Genomic DNA, 24,758 nt, shown 5'->3' with positions numbered 1-24,758 from the left:
AATCCGAAAAGCAAAAAGTGGAAGTGGGGGAGGGTTGAAAACCATTTTCAGCCAAGACATTCTCTTTTCAGGAAACATTTTTGGTTTTTCGAAACGAAAAATATCTAAATCCCATAATTTTTACCAAAATATTTTCAGTTTCCATTTTTTTCATAGCAATACCTGGGAATATAAAAACTGACCAACTCGAGGGGCAATGCAGAGCAATGAAAATTTCACAGTAAAGCACTTATTTAAGCAATCTTTGTAGAATCCATTTGGATAAGACTTGGGAATGACATATTGACTAGATTCGTAACTGATTCGTAAAATTAGTATTATAATGATGCTGAAGGCGACACAGAGTTTGAGAAGCTCTAGGCAACGAAGGCTCATAAAGATCCCTAAATGAAATGTGTTTTTCAAATGGGGAAATACATTGGTGTCAAGATCCCTGTGGTGATAGGTGCATTACACATGAGATAGACAGATAGACTGATAGCTGGGCTCAGTTCCCAGTTGTGCCACAGACTGCCTGCGTGACCTTGAGCAAGTCAGTTAATCCATCTCTGCTTCATTCTCCAGCTGTATAATGGGAATAATAGCTCTTTTCTTTCTTTCTTTCTGTTTCTTTTCTTTTTTCTGCTTCTACAGATTTTAAGATCTTTAGGGCAAAGCTTGTCTCTTATGTGTGTCCACACACTAGCACTGTGGAATCCTCATCTCTGCTGGTGTCTCTTAAAACTTCTGCCATACAAATATTACAATAATGGTGTAAAACAGGAGTCAGTGCCCTTACACTGGTGTACAACTGGTGCCAGTGAGGTCAGGCTCGGGGCCTTAATCAGAGCATAATTTACTAGCACATGGAGGATTTTACTTAGCACATCCAGGAGGTACGGATTGGCTCCTGCCCAGAAACAATGAGAACTGAAGACAAAATCCTCTTTGGCTTTGTATCTCAATCAGGCAGAACTGTCCTTTTTAATTCAAACACCGGGGTCCAGAGTTGTTTTCCCCATAGATACTGAGTTGCACTGGGAATATCAGGAGCTGCCAATTGCAGTAATGGTTTCTAATTCCAAATTAATTCAGTGTAAATGAACTGTCAAGAGAAGATTGATTTGTTTTGGTAATTGCCCTCGCAGGCGGCCTGGTGACAGCAGGAAAGAGCAAAGCAGGAAGCTTTGGCAGGCCTGGATGAGCCTAAGGGTGGATTGCAGAGACCTGGGCCTACTTGCCAATATCATCTGTCAGGCCTGCCGCTGAGCTGGGATGCTGTTCCAGCCTTCAGTGATGTCTTCAGGTATCAGGTTGAGGCTGCAAAAAGTCCTTTCATTTAAAGAGATCCACGTTTTAAGCAATCAGTGAAAAATCCTCCATAGCAAAGGCTGTTCTTTGTCCTTGTTGGGACAGTAGGAGTCTTCCTGCTGTGTTTCCATAACAACACAAAGCCAATATTCCTATCAGATTTTACACTTCTCCTTTTTCACCACCCCCCCCCGTGAAAACCAAAAGACCTAGCAGCTCTTGATCATTTGTGACTGAGCAAATTACTAAAATCATTCTCATCACTAGTTCTTATATAGCATTTTCATTCATGATTTCAAAGCACTTTCCAAAGAAGGTCAGCATCATTAGCCCTGTTTTTACAGATGGAGAAACTGAGGCACGAGGATGTGATTGGCCCACAATCACCAAGCAAAGCAGAGCTAGGAACAGAACAGAGGTCTCCTGAGTCCCAGACCAGTGCCCTATCCACTAGGCAACATTTTCTCCCCCAGTAAGCTGATTTTCAGTGGCACTCACACTGCCAGGTTCCTGGCCTCCAGTCCAGGGGGCTCTGCATTTTAATTTACTTTTAAATGCAGCTTCTTAAACATTTAAAAAACCCTTATTTACTTTACATACAACAATAGTTTAGTTATATATTATAGACTTATAGAAAGAGACCTTCTAAAAACATTAAAATGTATGACTGGCACATGAAACCTTAAATTAGAGTGAATAAATGAAGACTCGGCACAGCACTTCCGAAAGGTTGCTGATCCTGTTCTAATATAATAATATAATACTGTATCCATCCGTGCATTATGGATCAGGGAGGTATTGATTCTTTTGGGGTGGATTCCCATTCAGGCTATGTGCCCACACAAGGGGTAAGAACCATCTTTATCCTCCTGGATGGGCTTCCCAGACCTTCAGTGTGGGTGCATAAGAGTAAGCAGACGCCGTGAACAGGTGGATGGGGAGAGGTTGGGAATTGGGCAGAGTCTTAGTTCTAGACACTCCCCTACTTGTTGGCCAGCACAGCTGAAATAGCAGGACGGAGTGATGTGTGTGTGGCATAAGCCAACGGCAAATTACTAACCCCCCGACTCCCCGGAGCAAGGAGGAAGTCAAAGAAGAATTGTAAGGTCCAGTGACCACTGCAGAGGTGGTGTGTTGCCTCATGTCCCCTTTGCTCAGGGATGTGCCTCCAATCACAATCCAGTCTTAAAGTGTCTTACAGGGACTGCACAGGAAATAACCAGTTCACTTCTCCTTTGGCTTGCAAATGAGCAGTAACCCCACGGAGTTCCACTAGAGTCAATGGGACGAGACGCAAAGGCACCTGAACAACACCAAGGTGTTTGGGAATGGCGGGGAAGCCGGTTCAACACTCTTACATTACCAGCAAACGCGGCAAGGAGGGGAATGCCAGCTGATCAAGTTGAGAAACCACAGTGCCTATACGTAGAATTTTGAGATTGGGTGGCAGGAGCGTTAGGTAATTTGGCAATCGACTGGCGTGTGTACTAAAAATAACACTGAAACCAACTCTTTTAATCCAGTGTGTGAATAGATAAAGTGTGTATAAAATAGTTCGTAAACATGCCATTCACTCTGTCAGTACCGTCTACAGAACAGGCTAGAGAGGCATAAAAATTCCCAAGATAAAATAACCACCAAAACCACAAATGTTAATGCTGCCACTATAGAAAGCCTGGCTAGATAAGATAGCCTTGGCTTGCTCTCTGTGTGTGTGTGTGTGTGTGTGTGTGTGTGTGTGTGTGTGTGTGTGTGTGTGTGTGTGTGTGTGTGTGTGTGTGTGTGTGTGTGTGGCCTTTGCTTGCTCTGTGTGTGTGTTTGTTTAAATTCTCCAGTCAATACAGATGCCATGTGACTGAACTGCTAATAGAGCTCTGTAGATTAGTTTATCAATAGCATTTAAATACAATTGCATTTCATCTCATTAGCATTAGCGAGAGTGGGCCAGTTGGAACTCTTTAAAGACTCCAGGGTTGGCAATTTTTTCTGGGGGAGGGAGACCCAAGGGCCTAGTCCTTGAAAGCCCAACTCACCTGAGCAGTCATTTTGTGTCAGTGGGGCTACTCACACGAGTGGCATTTTTCAGGACCAGCTCATAGCGGGTTGCTGAAACGAAGCAGGTACGTTTGCAACTCATCTTTGGTTCTTTCGCAAAGACTCAATGGTGATTATTACTATATGGTTTATTATTTGTATTTCTGTAGAGCCTGGCATAATGGATACTGGACTGGGACTCAGGACATCTGGGTTCTATTCCTGGTTCTGTCACTGGCCTATTGGGCAAGTCACTTCCCAGCTTTGTGCCTCAATTTCCCCACCAGTTCCAGGGGCATAATGATACTGACCTCCTTTGTAAAGTGTTTTGAGATTTACTGATGAAAAGTGCCATATAACAGGTAGGTATTTTGATTATTATAGAGGTCCCAAGAGATATCAGAGCCCCATTGCGCTAGGCGCTGTACACGCACTCAGGATATGTCTATCCTTCAAGCTGGAGGTGTTAATTCCAGTTCAAGGAGACATACTGGTGCTAGCCCTGATCAAGAACTAAAAACAGAGTATAGCCACAGCAGTGCGAACAGTGGGAGGGGCGAACTGCCCCAAGCACATCCCCATTCAAGATGCTCGCTACTCAGGGTGGCTAGCGCCTCCCACTGCCCACGCCACTGCTGATACGCTGCCATGCTAGCTGGAACAGTGCTGATGTGAGTACATCACCTAGAGCTGGAATGGACACCTCCAGCTTGAAGTGCAGCTGTATCCTTTAGTGAGAGATGGTCCCCACCCTAGAGAGTTTACAATCTCAATAGACCAGACAGGCAAGAAATCTCATTAACCTGGTGTTACAGCTCAGGAACGAAGGCCTGTTGCGCTGGGTACTGTATAAACACACAGATCAAACCTCGTCCTTGCCCCGAAGCACTTCCAGCTTAATTTAAGACAAGAGCAAAAAGTATTTGTTACAGTAGCAAATCATGGGAAGGGGCAAAGGGGGAAGGAAGCGATGAGAATAAAATCAGACCGTTCCATCGTTCAGTCGATGGTTCTAAGCCACTGAAATCGGCTATAACAGCACACGCCCTGGCTGTCACCGGTTCTGTCACAGTCGAAGAAGGTCATAAATCCTACCTGAATGGCAGAACCAAAGCGATTCCATTGATAGGGTCCAAAGCCCAGGACATAGGGCAGGATTGGCCTGGTGTGAACTGATTGCCTACAGTTCACCCAGCGGCATAGAACAACAGCAGTTAGAGGTGGGAAAGACTGGTAGGACATCCAGGTCCATCAAAAGCCAATGCAAGATTGTTATCTACAGGATTTCCTCCAGGATGAGTTCAGTTTGACATGAAATTGTATGTTGACGTTCCTATAGGAAAACCATGTAGATGCCTCCATAATCTGCTGAGATATTGGTGTACTCTAAGGCATGGAAGACTTTCTAGCTGCCTTCTTAGACTGGGGCAGCCTACATGTAGCCATATAATCATATTCTGAAACATCCAGCTGCTCTGTTTGTTGCTTAACAGCAAAATAGGCCTTTATTATTCAGGTGATCTGATGCAATAACTAGCACCCAACGTTAAATCTGTTGGAGCTATTTAGGGGATTCACAAATCTATAGGCTGTTGTTCTCCTTCGTGTCCCAAGGAAGCAGTGAATTAGTAACTTGTTATCTGCTGGAAAATTAATCCAAGTGGGTGGGATAAACGACTGGGGACCCATTGTGTTCTGCCCAAGTTGGCTTCCCTACAGATTCAGTGTCCCTGCCAGCAATGCCACCTCCCCAACATACATGCTCGTGGCTGCAAATGCTTTTAGAATGCTAGCAAGTAAGGGGGAAATTACCAGAAGTCAGCATAAGTCTCCGTGAAAATCTCCCCAGATCTTTCTTTAATAAATTCCCTTTTTTCCTTTAGGATCTGAAAGCACTCTGTAAATGTAAACTGATTCACGAACTGTACATAACCTCAAGGTTTCACGTCAAAGTGCAGCCACCTCTGGGGTGAAACAGAGCAGCTGTTTAATAGCACCCAGCAACAATATGCCATAACTAGGACAGGAAATGAAGAGGACACTGCATCCAACTGACACTGCAGGTAGTGTCTAGGAAGGAAGGATGTGAGTAACCTAAATATGCTGCTAAAAATATGTTGTTACTTATGGTAGACATATAGACATGTCCTTTCCCTAAAAAGATCTGAGAATATATAGCACATTAGATGAGTGGGAATCTCAGATTTTCTTTCTTTCTTTCTTTCTTTCTTTCTTTCTTTCTTTCTTTCTTTCTTTCTTTCTTTCTTTTAAATTAAATTCAGCCGAAACAGGGTATACTGATCTAGGACAGAACTGTATCTCTAAGGTTGGTCTCTTAGAGTGCAGCCTAATCTGTTTCTGTCCAGTTGGACCCTGGATTTAAAATTTTTTTCACCAATCCGGATTTTCAAATCCTTGCAGAGTCTGAGGCGGCTTGTTTATGGAAGTATCCTTTAGAAAAACAGCTTAGACTTTCAGATGAAGGAAACGCAGGGAGCTAATGTGAAGATTTAGGACTTTCTAGGAGGCTTGCAGTTCCTAAGCTCTGCTTGCTTGAGCAGTCTGAAGGTCCTTTTGCAGACTAAGAGGGATTAGTACCCCCTAAACCAGCAGGGCTATGCACACATTCATAAATATACCGGCTCTTTCTAATCGCTTCGCTCCCTAATCCATACTGATTTCTTAGGAATTATCATTTTATCTCAACTAAATAAGCACATTCCTTGTGCTTCCCTGTAGAAAAATAAAATCTTTCAGAAGCTTTTCTTTTAGAAGTGGTGGCATGGAAATCAAGCCTTTATTTAAAACTTTGGGTAAAGAAAGGAAACTTCATTTGTTTGCTTCTAGCAGAAGGACACGGGGCCTGACTATCCTTTCCTTTACTCCACTGACTCGCTCCTGATTTACACAGTTAGAACTGGGATTGGACTCAGGACTCAGGGCCAATCATTTTTCTCAGCAAACTGGGAAACATTTATGCCAGTCAATTGCAATACAATGTCATCGTCTCTTTAAAAGAACATCGGCCAGGTAAAAAGTGACTCCTCCCCTGACATTACTAATAACATTTTAGGTTATTAAAATGAGACACTGTAAGAATCCACTTTAGTTTTCACCTTTTATGTTTGCATTTTGCATTTCTCTCGCCTTAGGCCAGCAAAGTTAGAATAGTCACTTTTCGTTTTGTTTGCTAGTAAATTTCACTTTTATTTGTAGGAGATAAGGCAGGTGAGGTAGTGTCTTTTATTGGCCCATCATCTGTTGGTGAGAGAGACGAGCTTTCAAGCGCCACCAACTCTTCTGCTGGTCTTACTTCTTCCTTGTCTCTCTCACCAACTGAAATTGATTAATTAAAAGATTACCCTCACCCACCTTGTTTTCCTCATATGCTGGGACCAACAGGGCTACAACATTGCAAACAACTTTTATTTCTAGTCAGTTTCACTTCTCAGTGCTCTTGCACCAAGGTTATGGTGTTTGGGTTCTAAAACCAGAAAGGATTTGGAGACTATAATGATGAGGATCATTTTGGTAGATATATTTAAATCTAAACAAAGCATCCTACTTCTACTGAGATATCTTTTTAACACGGATTAAAATAGTTCTTATTTTTGTTTGGTAACACATCACCAGTTAGACTTTGGCTTCCAAAATCAGTTTCAAAACCAGGGGGTGATTTCAATCCAGATTCCAGTTCAGAAGATGCACAATGTATAGAGGTGGTTTCACATAAAATATTCTGATTTTGGCCTATTTCTAATTAATGTTAATTTGGGTGAAGTTTTCTTAAAAAAAGAAAAAGAAGATGTCAATAGACAGCAGGTTTAAAACAGAAAAAAGGAAATCTATTTTCATACAATGCATAGTCAACCTGTGGAACTCCTTGCCAAAGGATGTTGTGAAGGCCAAGACTATAACTGGGTTCCAAAAAGAACTAGATAAATTCATGAAGGCTAGGTCCATCAATGGCTATTAGCCAGGATGGGCAGGCATGGTGTCCTTGGCCTCTGTTTGCCAGAAGCTGGGAATGGGTGACAGGGGATGGATCACTTGACAATTACCTGTTCTGTTCATTCCCTCTGGGGCACCTGGCACTGGCCACTGTTAGAAGTCAGGAAACTGGGCTAGATGAACCTTTGGGTCTGACCCAGTCTGGCCATTCTTATGTTCTTATGTTTTTGCCTCACAAAAATTAAATGTGAACCTGGCAGAGTCACTTTAATCTGTCTAGCCTCACTGCTCAGGGAGTGTTGTCATCTATCATGTTTTAGTTTAATGTTCATTTGTAGAACTTAAATAAAATTTTCCGTCAAAATAGGTTTTCATTGGAAATAATTTTTTTGGATTTAATAAATATCTCGAGAGCATTTCCATTTTTCATTGGAATTTTCCAGGGTTTTGTAAAAACAAAAAAATCCCTGAACCCAACATATTTTGGGGAGAAGGGCCACTGCTTTTTTAATGAAAACACAGAAAATGATGGAAAACATTTTGAAAAGTATTTTTTTGCCCCAGAAAATAAAACCATTTTGTTCAGCTCTATTGATTCAGCATAATGATGTTTAAAAAGCATCCTAGTATGAGCTTTTAAAAATTCCATAATACAGATGCACGGCCAGGTTACACAAACCCAATTTACACAAATCTGCACTTACGGAGAAAGTTCCATGAGCTAAAAATAGGTTGGAGTTTTTGTGTGTAATGGTTGGGTTATGTTTCCGACTCACTCAAAGTTCGAATTACACAAGACGTTCCGAAACAGAACCCTTGTGTAAGTCAGGGAGCATCTTTAACAATAATTCATCAAAAATTAGAGACATTTCCAGAGTTCAAGGATATTTGGACCTGTGGTTTGGTTTATGCCCCTCCTTCTGGAAACCTTGCAATTTAATAATAAATACGATATCATGCCAAATCCCACAGATCCTTTTATTGCTCAGAGCTCCTGTGATCTCTAAGTATTTTCCCTCCACCAAAAAACAAAGAAAAAAATGTATCTTTTTTTATTAATATCGTTACCTTATTTGATTCCTTCACAAATTCGGAGCGTAGTGTCCATGGTAAACAACAGGAGGAAACAGCAAGTGCTGACAAAAGATCCAGCGGGGAAGGAAAGGTTGATAAGGGCGACCCTGTTCATCCCTCAGCCTCCAGAGCTTTCTCCCAATGGGACCTCAGATGAGGGTTGAGGACAGGCTGATAGATTAGCAGTGGTGTAGCCGCTGGGGACATTAGCAGCATGAATCCACTGGCTTAGAACCATGAGAGGAGTATGCAACAAGCCACAGCTTCTCATGCAGCCTAGGAGATGTAATAATAGGGTTGGTTCATGCCCTGTCTGTGTGGAGGGAGGAGGATTCATTCATCACCAGCTCCATTGTTGGTCCTCCACAAAAATCCTGTTGACTTGCCAGATGTGGAAAAGTACAAGAATGGTGCAGGAAAGACGCAAAGGTTATGACCACCTGTAAATTACCTATTCCAATCCAGACCAGCTTAGTATTAAACCAATGGTCCCCAACCTTTCCGTGTGGCGGGCGCTGGATGACTAGCCACCGAGGAACGTGGCTGCCAGACAAGCAGCCACCGAAATGATGCCAAAGATCAGCGGCATTTGGCGGCATCTCCTCTTGATGTTGCCGCTTCTCAGTGGCATTTCGGTGGCTGCTTGTCCGGCGGCCAGTAGGTGGGAGCACATAGATGTCTTTGCGGGCATCATGGCACCCATGGGCACCACGTTGGGGACCACTGTATTAAATGAAAGCTATTGCCATCTGATGGCCATTCAGAGCAGCCTATGTGGAATAAATGTGGTAGGTTTCAGGCCCGCCTCCCAGTGGACTTATGTCCACCTCACAGAAAAACACTAACTTCATTTTCACGAACTGGCATTTGAGCTGGAAGTCTGAGCTCAGAAAGCCATGAGTGAATGGGCCTTCATGAATGAATGAATGGAGAGTGCACTGTCTTCTCACCAGTACAGGTGTGTTTGCAGAGCAGTGGCGGTGAGCAGTGCTGGGTGAAGGTTGTAGTGCCACCTGTGCTGTGGATAAATGGAGGGACTTCAACCTCCCAGGCTGTCAGTTCAGAACATTTCACTAGCAGTGAGCTTGCTGGACCAGATACTCAGATGAGGTGGATGAGGCTTTTTTCAAACAACTAACAAAATCATCCAAAGCCCAAGATTTGGTGGTGATGGGGGACTTCAACTATCCAGATATATGTTGGGAAAATAACACCGCGGGGCACAGACTATCCAATAAGTTCCTGGACTGCATTGCAGACAACTTTTTATTTCAGAAAGTTGGAAAAGCTACTAGGGGGGAAGCTGTTCTAGACTTAATTTTAACCAACAGGGAGGAACTTGTTGAGAATTTAAAAGTAGAAGGAAGCTTGGGTGAAAGTGATCATGAAATCATAGAATTTGCAATTCTAAGGAAGGGTAGAAAGGAGTACAGCAGAATAGAGACAATGGATTTCAGGAAGGCAGATTTTGGTAAGCTCAGAGAGCTAATAGGCAAGGTCCCATGGGAATTAAGACTGAGGGGAAAAACAACTGAGGAAAGTTGGCAGTTTTTCAAAGGGACGCTATTAAGGGCCCAGAAGCAAGTTATTCCGATGGTTAGGAAAGATAGAAAATGTGGCAAAAGACCACCTTGGCTTACCCTTGAGATCTTGCGTGACCTACAAAATAAAAAGGCGGCATATAAAAAATGGAAACTAGGTCAGATCACGAAGGATGAATATAGGCAAATAACACAGGAATGCAGAGGCAAGATTAGAAAAGCAAAGGCACAGAATGAACTCAAACTAGCTATGGGAATAAAGGGAAGCAAGAAGACTTTTTATCAATACATTAGAAGCAAGAGGAAGACTAAGGACAGGGTAGGCCCACTGCTCAATGAGGAGGGGGTAACAGTAACGGGAGACTTGGAAATGGCAGAGATGCTTAATGACTTCTTTGTTTCGGTCTTCACTGAGAAGTCTGAAGGAATGTCTAGTATAGTGAATGCTTACGGGAAGAGGGTAGGTTTAGAAGAGAAAATAAGGAAAGAGCAAGTAAAAAATCACTTAGAAAAGTTAGATGCCTGCAAGTCCCCAGGGCCTGATGAAATGCATCCTAGAATACTCAAGGAGTTAATGGAAGAGGTATCTGAGCCTCTAGCTATTATCTTTGGGAAATCATGGGAGACGGGGGAGATTCCAGAAGACTGGAAGGGGGCAAATATAGTGCCCATCTATAAAAAGGGAAATAAAAACAACCCAGGAAACTACAGACCAGTTAGTTTAACTTCTGTGCCAGGGAAGATAATGGAGCAGGTAATCAAAGAAATCATCTGCAAACACTTGGAAGGTGGTAAGGTGATAGGGAATAGCCAGCATGGATTTGTAAAGAACAAATCGTGTCAAACTAATCTGATAACGTTCTTTGATAGGATAACGAGCCTTGTGGATAAGGGAGAAGCGGTGGATGTGATATACCTAGACTTTAGTAAGGCATTTGATACAGTTTCGCATGATATTCTTATAGATAAGCTAGGAAAGTACAATTTAGATGGGGCTACTATAAGGTGGGTGCATAACTGGCTGGATAACCGTACTCAGAGAGTAGTTGTTAATGGCTCCCAATCCTGCTGGAAAGGTATAACAAGTGGGGTTCCGCAGGGGTCTGTTTTGGAGCCGGTTCTGTTCAATATCTTCATCAACGATTTAGATGTTGGCATAGAAAGTACGCTTATTAAGTTTGCGGATGATACCAAACTGGGAGGGATTGCAACTGCTCTGGAGGACAGGGTCAAAATTCAAAATGATCTGGACAAATTGGAGAAATGGTCTGAGGTAAACAGGATGAAGTTCAATAAAGATAAATGCAAAGTGCTCCACTTAGGAAGGAACAATCAGTTTCACACATACAGAATGGGAAGAGACTGTCTAGGAAGGAGTATGGCAGAAAGAGATCTAAGGGTCATAGTGGACCACAAGCTTAATATGAGTGAACAGTGTGATACTGTTGCAAAAAAAGCAAACATGATTCTGGGATGCATTAACAGGTGTGTTGTAAACAAGACACGAGAAGTCATTCTTCCGCTTTACTCTGCGCTGGTTAGGCCTCAACTGGAGTATTGTGTCCAGTTCTGGGCACCGCATTTCAAGAAAGATGTGGAGAAATTGGAGAGGGTCCAGAGAAGAGCAACAAGAATGATTAAAGGTCTTGAGAACATGACCTATGAAGGAAGGCTGAAGGAACTGGGTTTATTTAGTTTGGAAAAGAGAAGACTGAGAGGGGACCTGATATCAGTTTTCAGGTATCTAAAAGGGTGTCATCAGGAGGAGGGAGAAAACTTGTTCACCTTAGCCTCCAATGATAGAACAAGAAGCAATGGGCTTAAACTGCAGCAAGGGAGATTTAGGTTGGACATTAGGAAAAAGTTCCTAACTGTCAGGGTAGTTAAACACTGGAATAGATTGCCTAGGGAAGTTGTGGAATCTCCATCGCTGGAGATATTTAAGAGTAGGTTAGATAAATGTCTATTAGGGATGGTCTAGACAGTATTTGGTCCTGCCATGAGGGCAGGGGACTGGACTCGATGACCTCTCGAGGTCCCTTCCAGTCCTAGAGTCTATGAGTCTATGAGATGGTATAAATGGACATAGCTCCATTGAATTTAATGGGAGTCAGTGGAGATAAGGGAACTTCACTTTACACCATTGAAGATCCGGCCCACTAAATTTAGTGGGCATAAATAACATCTGTGCTGCTCTTGGTGGAAGTAGCATCAAAGTCAGCAGGCTAGATTTCCTTATCTGGAACATAAACTGATTAAAATATAATGCAATGACCAACACGGGAAAACACAGCAATCTGTTACGATCCTGCATTTTAACCAGCAGGAGCATTGAATGACAAAGACAGGATTCAATTCAAGACCTAGCTGGGCACTCCTACTTTTATAACAGTCAGTTCATACAACATACTGTGAGTCTTCCAAAAATGCATCAGCCGTTGAAAAATGCTTGCATGCTCCTGCCCTCTTTGTCAGAGAGGTGAGACTTCGTTTGCTGCAGAGGGTGCGTGCACCCATGTTACACACACACAGCCCTGCCTCTCCGATGGAGTCGTGCTGCAGCAGTGGTCTCAGATCATAGAGGCAGCTCCTTGGCAGCCTTCCTGTCAGTAGTCTTGTTCGAAGGCAGGCAAAAGGAATTACTGAGCAGCAGGTAAGTGTGCATTTGAGTCTGGGGACAGCAGAGTGAGACTTGGGCAGCAGGTCTCAAAGCAGATCTAAAAACATCATTCTGGTTTATAGGCCTGGATCTTCTCCCCCCACCCTGCTTTGGCTCGACTGCAGCATGCTTGGGAGCAGGCAGGAGTCTGAAGTTGGACTGTAAACTCTTTGGGGTGGGGATTGTCCATTATTATGGGGCCAGAGCCTGGTGCCCCTGCTTTGGTGGTGCAAAGAGAACGAAGAGCTGCCATAGCAGGCCAGCGGGAGATTCCCTCGCGAGATGGAGGGTGGTTTGAGGGTGGCTGGGGGTGTGGCCAGAAGGAGGCGGGGCTGTAGCAAACTGCTTCCCAGCAATCTCAGCGAGCAGAGCAGGTCGTAAGGGACGATTCCACCTACACTTAGGCTGCTGCAAGTTACTCCAAAGGCCAGTTTGGCCCCAGGATCTGGGTTGTAGAAAGGTGGATTAGAGTCAGCTTCCCCTCCCTCCCCCCGGGTGCAGCATCCTGTGCATCCAGGCACAGGGATCAGGGCTGATTGAATCACAAACCTAAAAGGACCCACACAAAACAAGACATTAAACTTCACAGATGGCTTTTCATGCTCAGTAAACTCCCAGCTGGAGATCCCTGACCGAAAGCCGAACTGCCAACCTCCCAGGCTGTTGGGAGGAGACTAGTGTCTGTGAGACACTTTATACATTTAAAGAGTTGTAGCCTCAGTAGATTCGAATGCCCCTGGACTATCAGGAAGTTGAGATACAGGTCCAAACTTTGTGGCTTTGTGCGATCTCCATGTGGAACTGAAGCCTCTTTGTTTCTTCCTTCTATTCCCATCTTCATCCATCCTGCCAGTCCCAGACCTCCATGCCTCCAACTGCTTCTCATGTAGGGTCTGATGTAGAGCCCATTGAAGTCAATGGGAATCATAGATTAGAACCTCAAACCCCTCCCCTCAAGGTCCTCCTTTTCCATTTGTCCCATATATGGGATAAAGAGAAAATGTATTTGGTTAGGAGGAAGGGTGATACAAACACACAGAGACCTCCAGGATAACTCCTTCCATTGGGTCTCTCATGGCATCCTTGTTTCTGTATTTGTCTTTTAGAGTGGAAGATCTCCACGGTAGGACCTCTCTGATAATGCACCCAGCCTAGAAACACAACTCCCAAGTGTGTTTCCTGCACTAGCATGGTTTAACATAATCCACATTACAGTTGGAAAAACAAACATTTTAATCCATAAACCACAACAATCTGTTTTAATGGAATTTGAGGGATTAAAACATAGAACTGGGGCTTATCAGCCAGTTGTTAGCAGTGCCACAGTCAGTTTATTTATGGAATCGCCTCCCAATGAGTCCTTAGTCTACTCGTGTGCGTGATGGAAAGCCACCACGCTAACCTCACGCTTTTGGGAGAAAGCTATAAACAAAGAATAGAATAAAGTGGCTGGGTTACCCAACAGCCAGCTGCCTGCTCATCTTTAGATGCCCCCAAATACAGATTTCATAGAAGCTATGGCCAAGGTGACTAATGATTTTGGTTGCCCAGTTTGAGACATCTTAAGGGGGCTTGATTTTCAGAGGGTAAGAGCTTGGGACTTTTGAAAATCAGGACTCTTCTAAGCTGTCTCGGGTTGGGAATCCCCAAAATCACTAGTCACTTTTGAAAGTTTTGACCAAGGTTAGTTATTGTCTTTCCATGCACAGCAAAAGCCGTCTTCCCATGGACTTGGCTGCAGGCCCCAAGGCCTCCTAACAGAGAGTCTCAAGGGATATAAAAGAAGGCTGATTAGCTGACTTGTATGTATCCTGGAGTGCAATGCTGTGGAGGGCCCTGGGTGCCTGGTCCCTGCAGAGTGCCCAAGGAGAAGTTCCTATATTTTTATGTGTATGACACTATATTAAAATGAAATACATAGCGCGCTAGGCACTCTCTTCATGGAGGTGAGGAACAGGGGGAGATGATGCTGTGGAGACATTTCCTCAGGGTGCTCCGTACATTAGAGATGGATCTCCTCTACCCCCAGCAACGAAGGGATAAAAACTGGCCCAATGGATCTCCATGTGAGTGGTAGCCGCTGGCATGCAGGACCTTGACCCACAATATCTATGGTCATGATCCAGCACCTACTGGGGATCCTTCACTTGACTTCACTTGCTATCGGGCCTTCTTTTCCTTTTGGCCCCTGTGAGCTTTTCTTTGAACAAAGGAGCCTCTGAAAAATATTTTGTCTATCCTCCCAGTGTTTTAGTAACTTTGCTCTACCTGGGCAACAGCAATCTGGTGCTGTTTTAACAACGCTGCGTTCATGCTTCTCCAATTTGTACATTTACGTGCATTTTTCAAAATGTACCAAACGATTGTCACGTTTGTTGAAGAGTCCCAAGCAAGTAAATAGCCAATAAGAAAAAAAACCAACCACCCTAGTGCAGCTGCTAAGATCATTCTGTGTTAAATTGGGGAATCTCCTAGGAAATGCAGAAATGTGGTTAATTTCATGTTGATTGTTATAATTTAAGCCCAGTCTAACTCAGGGTCAGTCTAGGGATAAGGTCTTTGTCCATTTATCTTAGGTAATGTTGGTACTTAGGTAATAGATGGACAAGGGCCCAACATCCTAGGTATTTATATGGCCCTTGTTACCATAATATCCAAATCTCTTGCCGTCATTTTAAAGGCAACACTATAGTGAAGAAGGGAAATGCTATTATCCTGATTTCACGGATGGGAGCCAATGCCATTAGAAACAAAATGACTTGCCCAAGGTCACACAGGATGCAGTGGGGTGCTGTGACATTTGTAGTAAGGCATGCAGTTCTACCTGGTACATGCTACGTAGCTGTAATACAAAATGGCATCCTCCACGCATGTTCAGGGCCTGGAGGGGAGCCATCCAATGGGCACAGCTGAATTCTGGGGCCTGCAATGAGTGTTTTGCATCCACAGACAGCATGACACTGGCAGGACATCTGTAGCAGAGCAGGGAACTGAGCCCAGGTCTCATGGCGTTTCAGGCAACCTCGCTCTAACCACTGGATCATTGTTCCTCCCCTGTCCTTGTTTATGGAAATGCTTTCCCAAAGGTGTCTGCTTGAGTCCTAGCTGTCTTCAGCACTTGGAAATCCTTCCTCTAAAGGTCCATTACTCCTGACCATTTAACATCTGCAATGATCTTGGGGTTCATTAAATAACAAACCAGTGCAGGAGAAAGGAATAAAACTTTAATAAAACAAACTGGAGAACCCACCTCCAGGGCACATCTCCACAGTCCTGTGTTCGTAATACTGTCTCTTATGAGGGAGCATCTCTTAATTATAATCTTCTACAAACATATCTCTACAACATCCCCTGTTTTAACCTACATATGGAGAAGGCATTTGTGGGTTTATGCTGTGTGTTTGTGAAGATGGGTCAGTAGACCTAGTTTATGATTTTACCTACAGTGTGTGCAGTGGGAACTTCTGAAACCATGTTGTCAATTAAATTAAATAAGAGGATTTTCTTTCGCGATGGGAACATCTTCTATGTATCAAATCCCAACTATCACCAGATGGACCCAGAACAGATCTGTTTGTACAAACTCGCCAGCGAACATTGTGGTTTGGATAAAATGGGATCCAAACTGTCCTGGTTTTGATTTGGCCAAGCAGAAACCAATCATGGGTTTTTCCTGCTCTTAAAAAAAAAAACACAAAAAACAAGTGAGTCCAGCCCATAATCCCATTATGTTATTTTGATTACTGTTATTACAGAGCCCATCTGTGTTTTTAATCTTCTTTCTTAATTAGCCCAGATGTGCAAGACGGAAATAGAGTAACTTCCCAATATGGGCATATGGCCTGGCTCACATTGGGAAATATAACCTAGCATGGGAAGCCAAACTTTCTGAAGGCAGTTGGACTAACAATTTACATTTAGGGACAAGTGCAATTTAAGGCTACTTCACAAGAATTTTTGTGCACAAGGAATAATACAATCTTAGATGATTACTTCTGTACCACCCCAAAATACTTGGTGGGTGAGCTTTGACTCTAGGCATGAAAAGAAGTCTTGAAAAACAAATTGAAAACCAAATTTGCTGCACTCTGTGTGCAAAATTGTCCAGGCACTTTATTAATAATCCTTAGCTCTTATCTAGCACTTTTCATCAATAAATCTCAAAGTACTTTACAAAGGAGGACAGTATCATTATCAGAGGGGTAGCCGTGTTAGTCTGTATCCACAAAAACAACAAGGAGTCCGTTGGCACCTTAAAGACTAATAGATTTATCTGGGCATAAGCTTCCGTGGGTAAAAAACCCACTTCTTCAACATGAAGTGGGGTTTTCTACCCACGAAAGCTTATGCCCAAATAAATCCGTTAGTCTTTAAGATGTCACCATACTCCTCAGTATCATGATCCTAATTTTACAGCTGGGGAAACGACCCTTTGTTTTCTGTCTTTTAACCAGTTACTGATCCATGAGAGTTCCTTCCCTTTTATCTCACCGCTGCTTACTGCGGTTAAGAGCCTTTGTCAAAGGCTTTCTGAAAGTCCAACTACACTGTATCCACTGGATAACCCATGTCCACATGCTTGTTGAGTCCCTCAAAGAATTCTAATAGATTGGCAAAGCATGATTTCCCTGTTCTTAGTTCTTGGAGGGCTGTTGTCTCCCTCCCCCATGGAATTGCCTACAGTCCTGGGCCCACAAGGATGCAGAAACTTAATTCAATTAGGTTTAATTTAGCTCGACAAGATTTGTCCAGGGTATTGCAGGAAATCGTCCCGTCTGCCACAGCAGACACATGGAACGTGACTTAGATTGGGAATCCTTGGGACGAGGAGCGTAATTGGCCATTCAATTTAGAAGTCGATCCAAAACCCATGGAAGCCAAGGGAAAGATACACATTTACATTAATAGGCCATATAAGCGGGGCTGCTTAAGTGGACATTTAGAGGTGTGAGCCTCCTATTTATTGAAGTTCGCTTCTTTATTTGATCAAAGGACTCATAGTTTTCAGTGTCCTCTCCTAGATTCTGCCTTCTTTGGCCTGTGAGGTCTTTTGTAAGGGATACAGATTAACGAGGACCCGCCCCAGTCTCATGTGAATTATCCAGTACTGCCCTTCCTAGAGGAAATGCCTGGATTACTGGGCTCTAACAAGAGGTCACCTGCTGAGGTTTAAGACGCCGAAGGCCAACTTCACTAATGATTTTTTAATCTTTTGCCCAGTTACAGCAAGGTCAGACAAGTTAATGTGGGCCATATCGTCCTGTGTGGCTAGAACTAATCCTTTCACCCTCCTTTAATGCCTGCGCTCCAAATAGCATAATCCTGATTACAAAATAGATTATTTTAATGCAGGGTTATCAGTGATGTTTAGCTAAAGCAGGGAAACGGGCTTAAAAAATGAAAGAGAGAGAGAGATGAACGAAGAAAGGCATGTCTGCCATTGTATAGACTCCTCGGTGAGGTTGCTTGCTCATACGGGGCCTGATGCCATGCCCACTGGAAACAATAGAAAAGCCTTCCAGCGACATCAACGCTCTTTGAATAAGGCCCCTAGACAAAGCTGATGAGTCGGATGGTCTGTCCACACTGCAATAAAAGACCGGCGGTGTGGCCAGGTCCACTGACTCAGGCTTGGGTTGTGGGGCTGTAAAACTGCAGTATTCTGAGACAGGTTTTTTTTCCGTGTGACCAGCAGGACAAAGAAGGAAACTGTGTTTCATGGTTTGCAGTCACTCTGTTCAACTGATGGCTTTGCTGGTCAGAAACAGCCCTTCAAGGAAGATGCTGAGTGCATTTAACTCCAGCTGAGGCCCTCATATAGCTTTACTGAAGTCAGTGGGAGTTTTGCCTGAGTAAAGACTGGGTAAAAATCTGGTGTGATGCTGGCAGACCAGGTGCCAGGTCATGCCAGAGCCCCAGGCCAATTCCTTGTGTATCAGTATAGATCAGTGGTTCTCAATCTATGGGCAGCTTGTGGCCCAATCAGCACAGAGCTGCGGCCCATGTGACATCCTCAGGGCCTTACAGATAGTATATATATTGTGTGGATGTGGCCCATGTAAGCTGCATATGTGGCCCACAATGGTAAGTAGGTTGAGAACCACTGGTATAGATCAAAGTGACTGTTCAGTATAAGAGTGTATTTGGTGCTTAAAGTTCATGAAAACTAGTGGGGTGGTACTTGCATTGTTTTTAGTTATCTGTATCCCATTGTAATGGAGTAGCAAATGTTTACATTGTGTTACCCCTGCAACTAAATAACCCTTCAAAGGAGAAAGAAGGCTTGTGGAATGCAGATGAAGAACTTTAACAGAAAAGTGCTAATTTCAAAGCAAGTGGTCATTGAGTGTGATGATCGGAGGTCAAAGACTCACAATGCGTTCCTCACTCTCTGCCATCCAAGGAAAAGCCCACGGGGGTAGTGACCCTGTCAGCTTGTTTAGTGTGAGAAGAAGCTGTAAGTATGGATTCTAGGAAAGATTCTGGATCTCTGGGCTGTTTGGACTCTTACAGGGAAGTGAACCAGATGCAAAGTGGAGATCCCCAGAGTTATTCTGAGTAGTCCTGAGAGACTTTTGGCAGGTGGCAGAGGACTACATCTCTGCCACCATTTGGAATTATAGACTGTGACTCAGCTGTACATATGTTTCACCTGCTTTAACCGCTCAATGACTCTCATTTCCTTTTCTTAGCTAGTAAACCTTTAGTTAGTTTCTTATAGAATTAGCTGCCAACATTGTCTTTGGTGTAAGATCTAGGCCACCAGTTGATCTGGGGTAAGTGACTGGTCTCTCGGGCCTGGAAGCCACCTAAATGTGATGTGATTTTTGGTGCAACTGACCATTTTATCACAATGTCCAGTTTGTCTGGGTGGCAGGACAGACTGGAGAGTCTAAGGTGACTGTCTGTGACTCCATAGTGAGATTGGGGTAGTGATCCAGGAGTTCACTTTTGTCATGGGCTTACTGAAATGTAATTATAGAACACACTACCAATCTGGGGTGTCTGCCCTAAGGTAGGCACTCACAGTTGTGAGCCAATCCAGATGATGGGGACATCTTGGCAAGGACTTTGTCCTGGATTCTGAAAGCTATGTAGGTGCCCAACGTCCCTTCAAATCAATGGGAGTTAGGTATCTCAATATTTTTGAGGATCTGGACAGTTAGGGCTTGGTTCATTTACCTTAACTAGGAGTCATGGGCACTCAGCACCTCCAAGGATCAGGCCCCTTACTCATGGGTCAGAAGGATTTTTTTCTCTCTGGATGATCCTGCTTTTTAGAGGAATTTTGCCTTGGGGGCAGAGCCCCTGCCATGGGGGCATGACAGATGGAGGGTTGCAGCATGCATTGCACTAGGGAGTATTGAGACAGTCTGTCGCATGCCCCGGCAAGGCCAGAGCTTTCACTCAGCTTTTTCCACCTGCCCCCTCTGCACCGCCTTCCCACACACGCCCGAGGAAGGGTGGTACCACTGGGGCAGTAGCCATGTGCTCCCTAAGCTGCAGGCCTGTAATTGTGCCTGGGTTCTAGAGGGAGAATAGGCTGCTTCCATTCTCCCCCCCACCTTACACTACTGCCCATGGGTCTAACTGGTCACCATATGTGGGGTTGGAAGGAAATTCCGCTCCCCCTCCCAGGGGCAGGGCCCTTGGGATTTGTTCACCTTCTGCTGCCCCTAAATCTGTTCCCTGCCATTGCAGGTTCCTCAGGCATTGATACTCCTCGGTCCCTCCTGTTCTCTGCAGTGCCACACAATAGTTTAGTCTCCCGAGGGCTGTGATACTTCACTGTAATTCCAGTTGTTGGGCTTGGTGTATGTGTCGGGGGGGCAGTTTGTGGAGGTTGGGTGGTGTCGGTGGCCTGTGATGTACTGGAGATCTTCAAAGTTCAGATCAGGAGTCAAGCCTTTCTCCAAAGTTTGGGCGTGTTTGGATCTGATTTTGGTTCAAGTCATTGTAGGTGTAGTGACTTATTTTAGATTAAGGAAAATAAGAAAGAACGAAAGTAGAGTGCCTGAGTGCGAGAGAGCACAGTGTGTGAATGTTATTTCTGTAACAGTCTGCAGCAACTGTGAGAACAAAAAGGCTGCTGCCTCTGCACATGGGCAGGATTCTTAGACATTTTAAGGTGTCATGCACAGAAAGAAGGACATCACAGCTTCAGTACAACATTCGGAACAGAAACCAGCTGAACCTTCAGATCGGAGTCCAGATCTGAGTGGATTGGGATCTGGAGTTTTGGTTCAGAGTCAGTTTCAGTGAGGCTTAAATCTACATGTGCTAAAAGCAGCCTGCAGAAGGCAGTGCTGGCTGAATTTATTTCTCATCTAATACACTATGTGATGGAATCATACAAGATAATTCCCTCATTCTTCATACTGCCTGTCACCTTGTGTAGACTGTACAAACTTGACCTCATTGAAAATGACAAATTAAGCCCTTTGATGATGACTTGCTCTGCTCTGGGCACTGCAGAGCACCATCCCTTGATGCATGTGCAGAAGAAAGCCCGGTAAAGCATGACTCCCCGTGACAAAGTCTGGGCATCTTTGGCACAACTTAAAAGACAAATCCACCAGCAAACTCCAACCCCTGACCGGCAGTTACCAGCTGACCCACGCAGCAAAAAGACTGAACAGTAAATCTGGCTGGAAAACAAGACCCCTGTCGGGTGAAAAATGCTGAGGTTTCCAAATTTGATTTTGATCTACATCGGAACGAACCTGAAACCTTTCAACAGGTTTTGTAAAAATGAGAGAGAATTAGCCCAGTGGTTTGGGGATGTGGCAGAGCTAGGTTTGAATACCTGTGCTGGACCAGGCAGAGCAGAGCTCCTGCGTTCCAGCTGATAAACCTTAAACAGATGAGCTTTGCTGCATGGCCTGAATATGTTGCTATTCACAGTAACTGGGACTAAGCAGGAGGAATCAGTTCCAAACTCCAGGGCTCTTAAAGAAGATTCCCTGCCATCAGCCTCTATCTCTTGAAAGCTGGAGACAGATCTTGTCTGTAAATCAAGGTACACACCCGAGTGGTGCAATATAAGTAAGAGAGACTAGCAATGATGCATTGGGGTTGCAGGGATTTTTGTACCAGTGATGTTTTTCCTCTTTGTAGAGTGCAAATTCGGAGCCCGATTTTGCCCCTCTTATTCCCGCTGAATAGCATCTTACTCTGAAATGCTTTGAGGAGGCAGCTCGGGGAGTGAGCTGCTACTCCATGAGAGTTTGGGATGGGGGCAGGATCTGGCCCTGTGGGTTCAGTCTTCTGAGGTGCTGAGTTCCTTGCTGCTGCTGTTGATTTCAACGGCTGCTACAGGTGCTCAGCACCTCAAAAAACCCATCCTGAAATGTAGCTGAATTTTAAAAAATATGTATTAAACAAAAAAGCAAGGGCTCGGGTGCGGATTCGTCACAGGGGCAGCACATCCTTGTTCTACCCCAGCAGCAAACTGAGGGGTGGTTCTGTTTTCCCCTGCCCCAAGGTGGAGGGAAGTAATCTGTGCCCGCTGTTTGCCTCCTTTCTGCCTCTGGAGCCAGCTCCGCTGGTGCTATCTGACACATGGGCAGGTGCAGTTGAGGCTCCGCCCACCCCCTGTCCCTGCCCGCCCACTGCTAGCCCGCTCGAACCAGAGATGGGGTAGCAGCCATGCGTATGCAAACCTTCCCTGCTCCATAAACCAGGTGAGTGGTGCACCCAGGGGACATATGACACCCTCTTCCTTTCCCACACAGGTACACCGAGGGAGCACCAATCTCACCCCAAATAATCACTATGTTGTTTCAGGGTCAAAATGAGTGACAAACACCGGTGCAGACATGCCCGCCAATCCTTAGCTCTGACCCTACAGCCATCCACAGCTCATACGACTCTATGAAATCTTGTCCAGCAGTGATTTTCTTCAATGCAATCATTTAAGGTGTTAAATCTAGCTTTAACTTATGTGGCTGAGCCAACTTAGATCAGATTATATTTGTATTTATTGGGATTTATGGGTGTATTATTGCCTCTGAGCCCATCTGGACGGCTAATTTGTCAATTAGAGCAATGCTGATCATTGCTGCGGCCTGGCAGGGGCTGGAAAACGCTATTATCGGTTTCAAACAGGGCTGACCTTGAGACACAAATTCATTTTGCCTGACAACCTTTTCTTCTTGCGGCCGGATTACAGATATGTAAATTGGCTAAAACCCTTGAATATTCATCTTAGGTGCGTCAAAATCGGAACTGGCTTGAGATGAAAAATATAACAGGGAGAAGTGCTGAGCTGTATGCAGCACCCTGGAGGAATGGCATGGAATCGTATTTTGCTTGATCCAGTATATACTATATAGATTCATAGATTCATAGACTCTAGCACTGGAAGGGACCTCGAGAGGTCATCGAGTCCAGTCCTCTGCTCTCATGGCAGGACCAAATACTGTCTGGACCATCCCTGATAGACATTTATCTAACCTACTCTTAAATATCTCCAGAGAGATATTGTCCCTATTATAGCGTCATGGATGTGATTACACAGGGCTGAGTCCTCATGCTCAGTTGAAAACCGTGGGCATTTTGCATGCAAAAGGACTGCAATAACGGGGTCTACCTCAGGCCCATATGCTGATACCCTTACTCGCCTGTTACCTTGTACACCAGGAGCAGTCTAATTGAAGTTAATGGGCTACTTCTGAAACAAGAAGCTGCTAAAGATACAGCAGCAGGAAAACTATCTGACCCTAAGGTGATAGAAGGCCTATCTGTAGAGCATCATGCCTCCAGAAGGATTACACGTGCCCTTGACATGCTGTAGCAGGATCACATCCCGCGACAGATGTGAGGCAGCTGCTTCTGGGGTGGAACATAGCATCAGCAACACCACCCAGTGACATTTAGGGAGGGAAGCTGTAGCTGGAGGATTCCATAACCACTCTGCTTCAGCAAACATTGTCTTCTCCAATGGAAACGATGGGAGAAAATAGTTTAGGATTGCAGACTGGAATGAGCTACCTACAAATTCCCAACTGATGCTGCAATTAACATACCACTCCAAAGATGGCACCCCCCCCATCTGCAGCAAAGCATCCAGTGCCACTATATTCAATTTGATAAGCTTCCACGAGCGAGATCTGACTCAGTGCCCTCACACCACCCTAATTTTATAAGGAGATCCACAAGCAGTAGGTCCTGCAAAGGCCATCCATTGAGAAAATCCCTGCAGTTTTAAACCTTAAAAAGTAAAGATCTGGAGGCCCAAATTTGTAGCTAGTCTGTATTGCCAAGGAACAGCATATTATAGCTGGTGATCATAGAATCATAGACTCTCAGGTTTGGAAGGGACCTCAGGAGGTCATCTAGTCCCACCCCCTGTTCAAAGATCAAATGCATAATTTAAGCTACATGTAAGGGGCAGGGGGACTTTCAAATGTGCTCAGCCTTGGCCTCTCTGTTCCAGTGGACTCAGTGTTGGCTTCAGTGGGAAAGAGCTAGGCCCGCAATGGCTTGTGGATATCCCAGTTTCAATACTTAGGGCGAGATGGTGGTTGGCCCTGGCAAGGGCTAGCTTAGCCTCCAAAAAGGACAGCCAGGAGCTGGGACCCTGCCTCTCTTCTTCAAAGAGCAAAGGAGAATGGGTGTGGTGTCCTTGTGGACGGTAATGCAGTGACTTTGCTGCAGAAGGCACTGATGGCTGGTGTCACCCAGAGCTCAGACTGTGGAGGGTGAGACAGGGAGGGATGCTACCCTGAGGTCCTGCCTTAAAAGACGCAACAGAGTCCTTGCTGCTTATACAGTGAGTGAGGGAATAGTAGATTTTCAATGTACGTCTTGCAAGGAGTGTTCTGCGTGTCTCCGTGCCACGCGTGCTAGTGTTTGTCTCTTTTCAGGAGTTATATTAATACCTCGGGGCATTGCCACTGAAATGAAGCACGATCTGATCTGCCCGGGGTTGTATTAGTCCCTTCATGGCGAAATACCCTGGTGCATCCAGACCTCACACACCCATCAACATATGCTCTCATCCATCCGTTTCAGACACCCTGCCCGCTTCCCTCATAAACTGCCCAGTTTATAACATAATCAGGGTTGCAAGAATGTATTGATATTTTGGCTACTATTCGCCAAGGCTATTTTATTAAATCTTGAGGAGAAGGCAGCAAGAGATTGAAGAGTTAATATTCAAGAGATAAATTGCAGCAAGGTAAGGTCTAACCTTGGTTTTTATGTAC

The sequence above is a fragment of the Gopherus evgoodei genome, chromosome 8, assembly GCF_007399415.2.
Source record: "Gopherus evgoodei ecotype Sinaloan lineage chromosome 8, rGopEvg1_v1.p, whole genome shotgun sequence".
Lineage (NCBI taxonomy): Eukaryota > Metazoa > Chordata > Testudines > Testudinidae > Gopherus > Gopherus evgoodei.
The sequence above is the reverse complement of the archived record's forward strand: the minus strand, read 5'-3'. Positions refer to the sequence as shown.